The sequence below is a fragment of the Carettochelys insculpta genome, chromosome 18 (assembly GCF_033958435.1).
Source record: "Carettochelys insculpta isolate YL-2023 chromosome 18, ASM3395843v1, whole genome shotgun sequence".
Taxonomy (NCBI): domain Eukaryota; kingdom Metazoa; phylum Chordata; order Testudines; family Carettochelyidae; genus Carettochelys; species Carettochelys insculpta.
This window is the reverse complement of record NC_134154.1, coordinates 3,332,129-3,346,838: the sequence shown is the minus strand read 5'-3', so window position 1 is coordinate 3,346,838 and position 14,710 is coordinate 3,332,129. Positions and strand designations below refer to the sequence as shown.

Genomic DNA, 14,710 nt, shown 5'->3' with positions numbered 1-14,710 from the left:
GACAAAACAAATATTAAAATAATAGAGACATCGCAGTCCAGTTGAATCACTTCCTTTTTTGGTATGAGCCTTCCACATAGTCTAACGTCAGTGGAGTAGATTATCAGTCTGGCACTACCAACACCCACGAGGTCATTTCCCTGTTCTCTTACATCACCATTAGTCCCGCTATAGCTTGCATTTGGGATCTTATTGCTCTTGATCTTTCCTGGTGAAATGAATTTGTCTGTGCTTTATGGGGGATTGTGCATCTCCACCCTTCTGTGATTTCCATCACTAGAGGAATATGAAGGGAAAAAGAGTCTGTAATCTTTCCAGATCTCAGTTAGGCTTGGAAATGCTGCTAAGAATTACACAAGATGACATCCTGCCTTCATGTCATAATAATTAGGTCCTCACAGAAGCCGGGCAGAGAAAGAAGTGTGGGAAAATACCAGCATTGCTCATGTGCTGGAACACACTCAAGTGCAGAAAGTATATCCTGTCATGTTCTGGTGGCTGTCACACCAAGATCTGCCTGATGCTATATTACATCAAACTTTGCAAGAGCCAACGCAGGCTGGCTGCTGTCCACTACTGACCGAGCTTCCTCATCCCCAAACGTGCAGCTTGCTTACTGTAAAAACAGAGATCATCTACTTGGGGGTTCCACTGGAAAAGACTCCAGCCTCACGTTTGTCATATAAGTTCACTTGGTCCAAGCCATGTCAGAATTGGCTCCAATATTGCTATTCAGAGCATTCAAACCAGAGTGGATAAAAATGGATACAGTAAACTCTTTCATATCTGGCAGACCTGGGACCAGGAGGTTGCCTGGTGTTCAAATATTTGGATAAAAGAGACAAATACCAAGCAATGCATAACACTAAAGAAAAACAAGATTAGATATCAAGAAACAAACAAACGTATGCAGAGAACTTTTTTTTTTTTTTTTTTTTTTACAAACAGTAGTAATTATTTGTATTTATTTTCACTATACTGTACTTATGCAAAATGTAACTAAAATTTACTTATGGCAGTAGTTCCCAGCCTTTTCTAGACTGGGATCCATTCCGACAATTCAGGAAGACTTGGGGTGTGTCCACATTCAGAACTAACTTCGAAGTTAACTTTGAAGTAGGGACCCCGACTATGAAGTCCTTACTCCATTCCCGGGAATGGAATAGTGCCCTATTTCGAAGTTTAACTGCAAAGTAGGGTTTTTGTAGAAGCTCAATTTCGGAGTTGCTTACTTCGAAGTTGTACTTCACAGTAAGGAACTTCAAAGTTATTTTTGTAGTGTAGACACAGCCTTGGTGACCTGAGGCAATTCAAAAACAGGGGAATGGGGAGGGAGCAGAGAGATAACTAGCTAATTTTGCACCTGGGGCAAGATTATAAAATTGCTTCCCCTCATGTTTATACAATCACAGTAATTATTTAATAGAATAAGGGAAAATACATTAATAATAATAAAATAACAATACTCTTTATTATAGTATATTACTTTCATTATTATAGTTGATCTGAGTTGTGGTAGGGGAAAAACCCTCATCCCCAAACTGCTTCTCCCCCCCTGCTCCCTCAGCTTAAACCCCACAGTCAGGAGCTGGAGGGAGTCACACTCGAGCTGGGGAGGATGGGGGTCACACTCAGAGGCTGGAGGAGGTGGGTGAGTCATGCTTGGGCTAAGGGGAGATACAAACAAAAAAATGAAAACTGACTGACAAATCAGCTACAAAGAATGCCGGGGAGAGAAATTAATTACTGCAAGAGTCTAATAAGTGGCTTGCCTGGGATGACTATAAATATCAAAGGTGAAGAAGCTGTTTTTGAAATGCACAATTGCTTCTCTATTGATAGAGATAGCTGCGGCTTCTTTAAGAGCCACATGCAGCTCTGAGCTAATGGCAACCTTTAACAAATCTAATTGCAACCTATGTTTGGGTCCCGACCCATAGGTTGGGAATCCCTGATTTATGGTTAAAAAGCCCATTATTTGTGAGTTCCGCATAAGAGAATGCTGGATATGAAATAGTTTATTGTATTTTTTTTAAAAATGAAAAGAAAACAGTTCTTTATTTAAACCTGATTTTTTAAAAATCATCAATACTAAATTTCTTATTTAAATATGTGACAATTAAATCTCATCACAAACCTACTACAGACACACTTACAGCCTCATAAAAATGTGTTATTAGCTCTAGTCTGCCTAACCTAATTACTAGCTCTTGCTTCTGGGCTTTCAATTTCTGTTTCTTGGAGGAATGCCTAACATAGTGAATGCAAGGGGGATGGGGATAGGTTTAGAAGATAAACTAAGAACTTAAAAGTTACTTAGAAAAATTAGATGTCTGCAAGTCACCAGGGCCTGATGAAACACATCCACTCAAGTAGCTGATAGAGGAGATATGTGAGCCTTTCTTTAGCTAGCATCTTTGAAAAGTCCTGGTACTCTGGGGAGATTCCAGAAGACTGGAAAAGGGCAAATATAGTGCCCATCTATAAAAAGGGGAATAAGAACAAGCCAGGGAATTACAGACTAGTCAGTTTAACTTCTGTGCCAGGAAAGATAATGGAGCAAGCAATTAAGGAATTCATCTGTAAACATCTTCAAGAAAATAAGGTGATAGGTAACAGCTAGCATGGATTTGTAAAAAAACAAACCAGCCAAACCAATCTGATAGCTTTATTTGATAGGACAACAACTTTTGTGGATAAGGGAGAAGCGGTGGATGTAGTATACCTAGACTTTAGTAAGGCATTTGATATGGTCTTGCATTATCTTCTTTATCAATAAACTGGGCAAATACAGCTTAGGTGAGGCTATAAAAGGTGGGTGCATAACTGGCTGGAAAACCATGCTCAGAGGGTAGTTATTAAGAGTTTGCAATCATGCTGAAAGGGCATGAGAAGTGGGGTTCCTCATGGGTCTCTTTTGGGACCAATTCTGTTCAATATCTTCACCGATGATTTAGATATTGGCATAGAGAATACACTTAATAAATTTGCATATGATACAAAGCTAGTAGGGGGTTGCAACTGCTTTGGAAGATGGGGTCATAATTCAAAATTATCTATTCTATACAAAATGGAGATATGATCTGAGATAAATAGGATGAAGTTTAATAAGGACAAATCCAAAAGAAGGAATAATCAGTTCAAACATACAGAATGGGAAGTGACTGTCTAGCAATGAGTACTGCAGAAAGGGATCTAGGGGTCATAGTGGACCAGAAGTTAAATATGAGTCAACAGTGTGACACTGTTGCAAGAAAAGCAAACATGATTCTGGGATGCATTAACAGGAGTGCTGTGAGCAAGACATGAGAAATCATTCTTCTGCTGTACTCTCCACTGATTAGGTCTCAGTTGCAGTATTTTGTCCAGTTTTGGCTACCACATTTCAAGAGGTATGTGGGAAAATTGGAGAAGGTCCAGAGAAGAGCAAGAAGAATGATTAAAGGTCTAGACGACATGAATTATGAGGAAAGACTGAAAAAATTGGGCTTGTTTAGTTTAGAAAAGAGAAGACTGAGAGGGAACATGATAGTGGTTTACAAGCACCTAAAAAGAGTGCTCCAAGGAGGAGGGAGAAGAGTTGTTCTTCTTAACCTCTGAGGATAGGACAAGAAACAATAGGCTTAAATTGTAACAAGGGAGGTTTAGGTTGGACATTGGGAAAAACTTCCTGTCAGGGTGGTTAAACATTGGAAAAAATTGCCTAGGGAGGTTGTGGAATCTCCATAGCTGGAGATATTTAAGATCAGGTTAGACAGGCATCAGGGATGGTCTAGATGGCACTTGGTCCTGCCATGAGGGCCAGGGATTGGACTCAATGACCTCTTGAGGTCCCTTTCGGTTCTAGTGTTTTCTGATTCTCAGCAGACTAAAAAGTAATACATGCAAGGGCAGATAGAAACTGGATAGCACTGTTTTTATTCTGTTATGTGGTGGTAGCCCTTGGTCAAATGTGGCAGAAAAGTTAAGATGTTCTCTTAAAGACAGAGAGATAATATATAGGAAGGGATAGAGGCGGCATAGAAAGGAACAGTGGAGTGGGCTGGAAAGATAAAGGCAAAATATTATTCAACACACACACACAGAGCTTCCTATATACCCCCACACTTTAGCCACAGAAAAACTGTCATGGTTTCTGGGCATAAGAGACAGTATCTTGGAATATTTTAAAGAAATTCTTTTCCTGGGTAAAAAAGGAAAATGTGTCAAGTGTAAGCAGTGCAAAAAACATGATGCAGGACTTAGTTCAAAAAATGAAACGGCATAAGGAAACTGCTTATTGGAGAAAAATGATGTGGATGAAGATGCAGCTATGGCTGAGTGGATCAAAGGGTTAGAAACTTAAACAATTCACTTTGCAATGCATTGTTATTCAAGACTATCTCTGTGCTTTTCAGCATGAGTATGATTTGACAAGTATATTTCCAAGCTGTTTGCTGTGTTGGATGGTGCTAGAAGAAAAGTTTAGCTTCACTAATCCTTACGGCTCGTTTAATTAGTTAACTAGTTTTAGAAGCTGTCACTCAAGGCTACAATGCAGAAAGCTGCAATAAGAGGATCTAGAGTTGCCAGTTGCCATGGAGAATCATTTTCTTATATTACATAATACATGCTCCTTATTTGGAAACATCAGCCACAGACCATGATGGTAATGCCATAAGTCTCATTCCTATTTTACTTCAGCATAGTTCCTGGTTTGTATGGTACCTTACTGTAATGATTTTTCTGGTCCATAATTAGGGCTTGTAGCTGCCATGATCACGATCAGCCAGAAAAGAGGCCTGGGGAATTATATGGAGCCTATCAGATCACACTCTTCTATCTTTCACATGATTCATGTTTGAGATAGACCTTCAGGATATCTTATTGAGGAATGACAGGCAATCAGCTGCCATGCTCAGGAGCAGTGGTTAGATACAAGAGTCCCAATGCTCACTGAACAATGTTCTGTAGGAAATCCATAGCTGTAGGAGCCAGTATTGCTATCACATAGTGACATTGACAGCAAACACCACAGACACAATGAGACTCACTGTCACGGTACTGCCAACTCAAAGCATTAAAAACCCACCAGTCAAGTTCCCAAAAACCATGAGATTTTAAAAAGCAGGGCTTTGGGGTTCTGTTTATTCACCTTCCTCTTTTTAAGCCTCTTTAGGATTCATATTTTCAGGTTAGCCTCCAGATTTGTGACCTGGAAGTACAGATTTGAATGTGAAACCATGACTCCAACAATAGAGGCTGTAGCAAAATCATCCCACTTGTGAGGCTCATTAGTACTTCGGATTGGCCAAGAGTCTGAAGAGAGACAAAGGAGCTCTGTGCCAAGTACAGGCTTTCCTCCTGCCTCTTCTATCTGACCTTTTTCAATTATCTATCTATTATTCCCTTCTTCTCTCAATTACAAAGATCAATATGGTCAGTACAAAGGTCAAAGAAGATATGGTTCTCCTCCCTGCCCCCCTCACATCTCCTCACTTCCTTCAGAGTGGAGAAGAGTTAGCTGATGAAACACAGCTGTTCTGAAGAAAGAGAGTCTAGGTAAGGTGGAGGACAGGGTGGCGGGAATCAGAGGAGGAGAAGGAGAATAACTCTTAGGGAAGCAAAGACAAAGGGAATTGGTCCAATGGGAAGCAGGTAGTAGTTAGAGGGAGTCTGTTCCAGCTCCCTCAAACTATTCTTTTAAAAGCGTCCATCTCCCGCAGAGAGAGCTATTTAATGTTGACTCTGTGAGGAGATTCCATGAATTTCATCATTCCCAGGAGACTAGCAAATTTTAGGGTTTATTTGCTTTGCTCAGTTTTAGATGAGGTTTTGGCTGGTTGCCAGGATTGGCTTTATGAAGAGCTACTCTTAGTGCCTTTTGCTTGACAGTATCCTGTCTGGTTCTGTGTACCCAACACATCACAATTTTATTTTGTATGGCACAGGTGAGCTGGACTGTTTCAAAATCCTTTGCAAGTGTGCCTGGTACAGTAGCAGAGTTAAATAGCGGAAAGCTATGTATTGACAAGACCAAGATGGTTGAATGACAGATGACATTTGAAAACTGGTGGAAAAAAACAAGAAGGGCTATTTTAGAGCATGAGATTTTTAACCAATGAATGTAATTTGGGGTGGTCAATAAGTGAACACTTGTACTGGGGACAGAAGGATTTTGGACAGCTCAGGGATGGGAGACAAGTGTACTGGAGGATTCTGGAGCATTCGTGGGGCAGAAACATGCTGGAAAATTTGGGGGTATGCACTGGGGGCTTTAGGGATGCACACTGGTGGCATAGCTATCCTGGATAACCCATGCTTCTAGTGTTCCCTGTTAGCTGTACATTTGTGCAGCTGTTCAGGAGACATTCTAATGTTGCAGAGCACCCCCAGCTTATTTTGTTTCTGCTGGCAGTGCACATTCACACGCGCCTCACTGCAAAAAGTTATTCCACATAAGGATGGAAAAAGTCCACTTATGGATGGAATGGATTAGAGGAAAAGTTGCATGCTTCCTGTATTTATGCTGGCTTTCCCCAGGAAGTTATAGCTGATAGTTCCCTGCCTGGTCATTATGTGGCTGAGGCAGAATGGATTTTTGGGAGGCTCTTCCCTCACAGCAGATGGTCATCTGAGAATGTCCATCTGTAGCAAAGGCCTTTCTTCTTGATCAGTACCTTAATCTTCTACAGGGATGGCTAACCATAGTGCAGCCATGCTCTTGAGAGGGGTGTGGCATCGGAGCTGTAGAATAGTAGAGAGTTGTTGGATAAGGAAGCTGCCTAAAGATCAATCCTCTCCACAGTTACAACTGGCACAGGAGTCAGCCCTAGCACTTCACAGCAATGCTGTATGGAAAAAGTCAAAAACCTGACTTTTTTTACCTTTTTTTCACCAGCTTGAATCAGGAGTAACTATAATGATATATAAAAATAATATATATTTTCACCAGTGAGAAACTGGTGAGGAGACAATCTGGGCCCAAAATATCTAGAACGTGAGAATCAGGCCTGAGTCTGGTCCTTGTACTTCTCAGCCTTACTTTGGAAGCTATGTTAGTCCAAGCCACAAGGTACCAAAATCAGGACTGGATCCCTCTTATCCCAGAACACCTGTTGCATTCACTCCTGGCCTCCTTTTATCTCACAGATTTTTCTTTTCCCTTTCCTCTGTTCATCATCCCCATTTTGTATTACATACTCTCACCATTACGTAGGGCAAAGGGTCCCAAATACATTAGTGCATACATGGCATCACTCACCCTTTTAATTTAAATGTTTTATAAATGATACATTGGCTGCTCCCCCACTTTCCCTCTCTCAACATCTGTCACGTAGGAGTGGGAGCAGTGTGGCAGAAGAGGAAGTGGATTCTGTGCATGTCATTGTATTTTAAATGTATTGACCAATGGTTTAGAATGTGATGAGTCATCAGAGAGCTGGGCACCGAAGGGCCTGCTGCTGGTGGTGCTGCTGAGTGTAATGTCTTGGTTACATTTTTTTTAAATGAGTATTACAATAATAAAATATATTTCTAAAGGACTGTGAGTGCCTTTTGTCCTGGGGCTGTGGAAGCTGGCTTGCCCTCTGGGTTTGTTTCACAATGTATTATTAGTGTGAGTTTTTCTGCTGGGCCCATCCTGAAAGAGCATTTCCTCTGCTACCCTTGGCTCCTTCTGTTAAACTTCCCCTGAAAGAATTAACATGATCCAAGATGCCAGACCCAGAAAGAGGCCAGAAGCCCTTTGTATCCCTGGTTTGCTGGGATCTGTTATCCCAGCACTGGGAGGAATAACACTGATGTGTTCATTGGTCTGCATGAGCAGTGGACTGTGGTTTGGCTCAGGTACATGGTCTTGTCATGGCAGATGGAAGTGGCAAGTTGTTAAAAAGCCAGACACTTGAATTGGGAGAGCACTCAGACCCTTGTGCAACTCTGCTGGCTGATTTCAGCACCTCACATCTGACTGGGTGCCCCTGCTCTTTCAATGCATCTCAGTAGTTTATCAGTACACCTCAGACCTCCTAAATGCAGTGACTTTGCTATTCCATTTCTGTGTACCCCTACATGGTTGTATCAGTCCACCTCAGTCCTGATCTGCACCATCCTTGCCTCTCCAGGCCTGGCCCCTTGCTAATGCTAGGAAGTCTAGGGAGGGAATGACCACTGTTCAGCCTTTCAGTCTGGTGTGGGACAGCATTCACAGGCTGCAGAAAGAACTGTGTCCACCTCCCCTCAGCTAGGAAGGGAGACTTAGTGATAGTGAAAATGATCCACAACTTGAGGGAGAAATCAGTGAAAAAAGTGAGCTGGAGTCCCTGTGGACTCAGGATAAGCAACGCCTGAACTGCTTCTTCCAGGATGAAAGTGAAAATATTTTTCATAAACACACTCTTCTGTTCTGAAGCATCAAAGAAAAAGAGCTTGGCAGAACAATGGGAGCCTGCCAGAGTACAGTGGGAGTACCTGAAGGAACAATGGGATCCTGCTGGAGTACAGCGGGAGTTCCTGCAGGAACAAGGGAAGTACATGTCCTGGAGGAAGAAAACTGAGTCCTTGGGAGAACAAAGAAAGCACCTGGTTTACAACACAATTCGTCTAACCTTCAAGACTCAGAGCTTTGCTCCGTCATCCAAAGCTCCACAGGCAAAGGCGGAAAACAAAGGGACTTTACAGTGCTTTAAGGCAGTCCTAGGACCAGATCTCCCCTAGTAACAGTTACATAGGCTACATGCTTTGTGAGAGATCATGATCTGCCTTTCAACTGGGCAGACAAGATGATCTCTTGAGTGTTTTTCCATCTCTGACATTTATATGACCAAGGTAGTGGTGCTAAAACTAGCCAACACCCAGCATCCTAAATCTAACACTAATGCAATTCGCCTACTAGGTTTTCCCCTGCTGTAGGAGCCCAGTGGTGGTTCTCTTGGAGAATGAGTCCATAAAAGCCCAGCGCCCTCTCAGCTCCCATTGATTTTGGGCTGAAGTGTGTGGAAGTAGAGAGATTCAGCAGTAGCTCATGAAATTTTTCATGTAGCTTAATTGCTGAAAAATATTGTTTCAATCAATCTGTAATTAGTCATGCATTGACCTAATTAGTTTTGGTTGGGAAAACTTTTTCCAGGCCAGTAAACCACATGTGTGGCTGAATCCCATTTGGAGGCTTCTTCAACACAAGGGTTTGGGCACCTGCCCAGGCTGTGGGAGGCAAAGGCCTGTTTCTGCTCACTCAGGTGGGGGAAGCTCTGAGTTCAAGTTCCTGTTCTGAAATGAAGATTAAACCTGAGTTTGTGCATGGGTTGTTGACCAGTGTCACAGCCCAGGCCACCGTGCCTTCACAGCATACTCAATTACACCTTAATCTGTGATGTAGATCATAGCTCCCCTGAGTCCCAAACCCTTGCCCCACTTTGAGCCCCCCAATCCTGAGCACCCTCCTGCACACCAAAGCCCTCATCCCCAACCCCACCCCAAAGCCCCCATTCCCAGTGCAGAGCCTTTACCCCATCCTGCACTCGAACCCCCCCAGTCCACAGCCTGTACCCACTCCTGTGCCCCAAGTCCCTCATGCCGAGGCCACCCCAGAGCTTGTACCCCAACCCTTTGTCTCAGTTCTGAGCCCCTCAATCACAGACCCTCTGTTGAGCCCAGACCCCACTCAGAGCCCTCACTGTCCTGCTCCCCAACCTTATGCCCCAGGCCTGAGCCCTTCCCACACTCAGAATCCCATCATCTCACTCCTACCATGTAAATTTTCTTATGTGCACCAAAATGAAGGTGATGTGTAACACATCACCTCCAAGCTGGTGCATGAGAAGCGTCATTCCAGGGACTGAACAAATTAGGGGAAACACTCATGTAGAGGTACGTATAATGGATAGTTTGAAGACCATATTTTCCCCCATCCCTTCTTTTGCTCTCCTGAGAACTGTGTGCGCAGTGGTGGGTGCATAAAATATCTGAGATTTTCTCATCATAAAATGGCATTTCAATGGAGAACCTGTGGGAGTTGGACATAGACAGCTCTTATTGACTTTTACGCTTACCAATCTTTTGCTTCTTCGAAAATCTCAGGTTGAATATGCAGCCAAGGAGAAAGTCTGTAAAGGAAGCAAGCTCAGACTTGGATACTACAGGGAAGCACTCTTCCTTTCTAAAGCCATGACAGACAGAGTTTGAGATCCACACCACAAACAGGATGGGGTCAGAGAGCTGCACTGCAAACCAAGTTGGCACCACATGGTAGGAACAGTCACTGGTAAGATCCTACAGAGAGATAGGAAGCTTCTGATCAGAATCCAGAAGAACGTTCCAAAGATGATGTCTCGTACCATGGCAGTAAAACACCCTTCTACCTTTCAAGAGAAGGTGCTCTCAGTCATGGGGAGTGGCTGAAATCAGTCAGGGTGGTTCTGAGGGATAGGAGGCTCAGACAGAGGGAGTAAAATCATCCTGCATCTTCAGAAAAATACGGACATGGAAACTGCAGTGCAAAATGTCCCTGTGGGAGCCAAGGATGTCCAAGGGGAGTACTCCAAAATTTGGCATGACTGCATCTGGACTAAGCCCTAGCAGCTGTGTCCTTAGAAGGGACCTGGAACTCCAAGGCTGCAAATATCTAATGTGTCTGTGTTTGGATTTTAGGGTGGCGTCAGACTCTCATATATGGTAATCTTATCCAAGAGAAATCTAATGAAATAGAATTGAAGACTAAGGATCAGTTATACAAGGAATGAAAAAAAAAAAACCCAAAACCCCAGACCATTTAAGTGTGAGCTGCACTGATGGTGCCTCTTGAACCCGTGTCCTGTTATTGTTAGTGCGGAATGCAGAGGCCTGGGCCAGTGAAAATAAGGAAGGCAGCCTGACAGATACAGATTTTTATCTTTTCAGATTTGTTGTGACCTCTCCTAGAGTATAATAAATAAAATTGACTAAGGAATTGGCAAGTGCCCTATAACACACAGTCCTAGTGGCAGGACTCAGCAGAATGTTCTGCTTAGCTTTAAATGCCTATTTCAGAGGGGTGTTAAACAGCTGAGCTGTGGTAGGTGCTGAAACAGCCTTCTGTAGAACAGATACGTTGCATTTGGTGTCTGCATGTGTCTGTTGCTGCTGATCCTGGACAGAGAAGATTTTTTAGGCTCTATGCTGATTCTGCTTTTAAAACTGAGCCATAAACAGAAAGAAACGACCGAACAAATTGTTTGTTCCAATGGCCTGAAAATGGGGAGGAGGGAATCCCCCACCCCTGTGGCTGAGTCCAGCCCTCAAAATTATTCACATTTGCAAGTGCTCAGCAGCTCTGAGGATTAAATAAAACTCCACCATTATTACCTCCTTTCATTCCTTCCAAATAGCCAATCCCTTTCTGCACAATGGACACCGGTGATACTAAATCATTCAGTCATTTGGAAAACTTGGCTCACAGCAAGCAGCATGAGTTGTAGCTTTGTGAATTACTAGTCTTTGAATTCCTGCCATCTTCTATTAATACTGGCATAAGTACAAGCATGCCTAATCTGTCTGGTCCTAGACATGGTGGTAAGCTTATGATACATAATGATCTTCTCAAGGAGGAATAGGAAATATTAATATAATGAACTACTGGAGCAGTTTCTTGATACTAATTGTGTATTATCCCTTTTGAGCCACAAGGCAACCTGTGTACTGACGTGTGTACTTGCAGTAACTCTAAAGCCAAAGGAGAAGCATTACATGGTGATAACTCATGAGGATATTTGTCGCCAACATTGCTTGTCCTAGTGATAGCAACGAAGGGTCCTGTGGCACCTTATAGACTAACAGAAAAGTTTTGAGCATGAGCTTTCATGAGCACAGACTCACCTCATCAGATGCTGGTCTTGGAAATCTGCAGGGCCAGGTATAAATAAGACAGAGCAAGGGTGGGGTTAACAAGGTTAGCTCAGTCAGCAAGGGTGAGGCTTACTACCAGCAGTTGATCTGGAGGTGTGAACACCAAGGGAGGGGAAGCTGCTTTTGTATTTAGCCAGCCATTCACTGTGAATACAAAAGCAGCTTCCCCTCCCTTGGTGTTCACACCTCCAGATCAACTGCTGGTAGTAAGCCTCACCCTTGCTGACTGAGCTAACTGTGTTATCCCCACCCTTGCTCTGGCTTATTTATACCTGGCCCTGCAGATTTCCAAGACCAGCATCTGATGAAATGAGTCTGTGCTCATGAAAGCTCATGCTCAAAACTTTTCTGTTAGTCTGTAAGGTGCCACAGGACCCTTCGTTGCTGTTACAGATCCAGACTAACACGGCTACCCCTCCAATACTGTCCTAGTGATGGTATTTCTGGTTCCAGCCTCAGAATAAGCAATCTGTAAACTTCACAGATGTTCTGTAGAACTGAACAGTTTGAACCAGCGCTGAATCAGAAGCAAACTTGGATGACATTCTTGGTCACTTGGGTGTGCCTGGAAACATGAACCCAGACAGACATGCCTGCTGTTGGAGATTGATCTTATGTTTTCCTGAAGTGTGAATTTACTTTGTCAGTGGAAATGGAAACACGATAGCTATGCACAGAAATGCTCCACATTGCAGCACTGTCTAGGTGCCATTTTTTTTTTTTGGATGAACATTTCATTCTTGAATGGCTTGCCTCAAACCAAAGATCCATTTGTAAGAAATGGGTAAAACAAGTTCTAACTGGCCAAACAGTATCCTACTATATTAGCACTGTAGCCAGATAACTTTCATGGATACCAAAAATGGTCACAGTTAAGTTCCATGTGACGCACAGTGAATCTATATTGATAAAGTCCCATGCAAAAATACAGCTTGGTTTGAATGGTGGAGCCACTGCTTACTTCAGGAGTGCCCTGCCTACAGCCTTCAGGTTATGAATGGTCCACCAGATCATTTCATAAGGTTTCACCACAATATACTAAAGGCCAATTCATTAGCATTTTGTCGTCATGTTTACATGATTTTAGTTTACACACATATGTAAACAAGTTGTCTCTATGTACAGTAGTATGTAAATACACACAAAACAATATGAAGGTAAAATATAAATCAATACAGGTGATTTATATCATAATAAAACATATGGACTCTGTTGGACCCAAACTAGGTTGTGCTTCGGTTTATGTGGCCCTCTCCTGTAATAAGATTTGTCACCACTGACCTAGTCTAACCAACCTGTTGTGACAGAGAGTCCTTTTTTAACCATCTGCAACACTTTTTGTGGAGTTATAAGTGAGCAATCCAGTGCCTTTTAATGATTCTCCCTTCTGTTGAGAGGAGGAGGAACAACATATTCCTGAACTGACAGCAATCACCATTCTCTTGACACTGCAGCAAGAGCCAATGCTCATTGGGAAGAGATGTGCTGCTGTCACTGTTAAACAGGCAGGGCTCCTTAGCCACCCAACTCAGGGAGGGTGCATCAAGGCATACCCTAAAGTGAGGCTCTGGAGGGCAATATGTTCAGAGAATCATTACTGTTGGCAAGTAATGCACCTCTGAGTACAGAACATGTTGGAAATCGCTGCATTTGAAGACCTTGTTGAATGAGTAATCAAATGATGCTGCACCTGCTGTGAAGCTATAGACACCAGTATGTGAATGAGTAAGCTAAGATGTTCAGTTGCCTCCACATGACTATGCAGTCCACTCCTCACCCAAATTCAGCCTGAGCACAATTGGCCTCCCCCTCTCCAGTGATGCCAATGACAGTGTTAGCCCAGATGTGAACTGGGATCTTTATGCCGAGCTTTATACCCAGGAGCCTACTGGTAAAGGTGCTGAGCCTCTACTGTAAGGTCCGCTCAGCATCAGAGGCTGGCTTTGATGGCTCCTTCATTACTAAGGTGCTTGCTGTTTGGGGCTGGCACAATACTATAGGAATTCCTTGCCTTTCTCTAAACCCTTTGGAAGACATGAAGAGGAGACAGAAGGGGGAGAACATCAATCTCTTCCAAATACCCAAATTTACTTCCAACAGAAGAAAATGCTAAAGATTGCAAACATTTTTCTCCTCTCCGATCATTAATAACTCAACACCACCAACAAAGCCTAAGGCCATCTGCTTGTCCTACAGCTGTGTCTTTCTGAATTCATCAGACACAACATCTTGATATCCTTCCCTAGGAAATACACAGTAATAGCTCTCATTGGCACTAAAGCCTTTCAAGCTGTAGAATTAACGTACATGTGTGTAATCAAAAAACCAGGGTCCTGTGTTCTTTAGATCTGCTCCTAACTCTGTGGGTAGCAGTTGTCAAAAAGGCAGTTTTCAGCTGGCTGCTCTCTCTTAATGCCTGCTCCCCACGGAGTTTTCTTTCAATACTGATTTCTGTAATTTAAAATTATCTCAAAACGTAACACTTTCTGCAAAAGGAGATCCAGACAGCACAGCCTATGTTGTCAGAGATCCCTAGCATGATTGTACTTCCCATGATGTCGCTGCTGAATGACCTTCTTAACACTCATCAGAAACAATGTCATGGTGAGATTTCACTGTACCACTCAAAAGTGAGATTCAGTGTCCACATACTGATACCACCTTTGGTTTCATCTTCCTCCGTGGGAATATTTGATTCCCTTCTTAATCTGGAAAACAGTACATTCAGCATGGAATCCTTGTAACGACAGACTAACCTTCTCTTCCCTTTAAACCCAGGGCAAGTTGCTTTGGCATTTGGGCCTGGAGGTCTGTGAAATGCACATAGCTCAGATCCAGCAAGGATAAATGC

The 14,710-nt window shown here is 42.9% G+C and overlaps 1 long non-coding RNA gene across 1 annotated transcript in view; it reads right to left on the bottom strand.

The window, feature by feature from the left end:
• LOC142022563 (uncharacterized) overlaps window positions 1-14,710 on the bottom strand; it is a 44,637-nt gene that overhangs the window by 9,453 nt on the left and 20,474 nt on the right. The gene's annotated exons all lie outside the window — the stretch shown is intronic.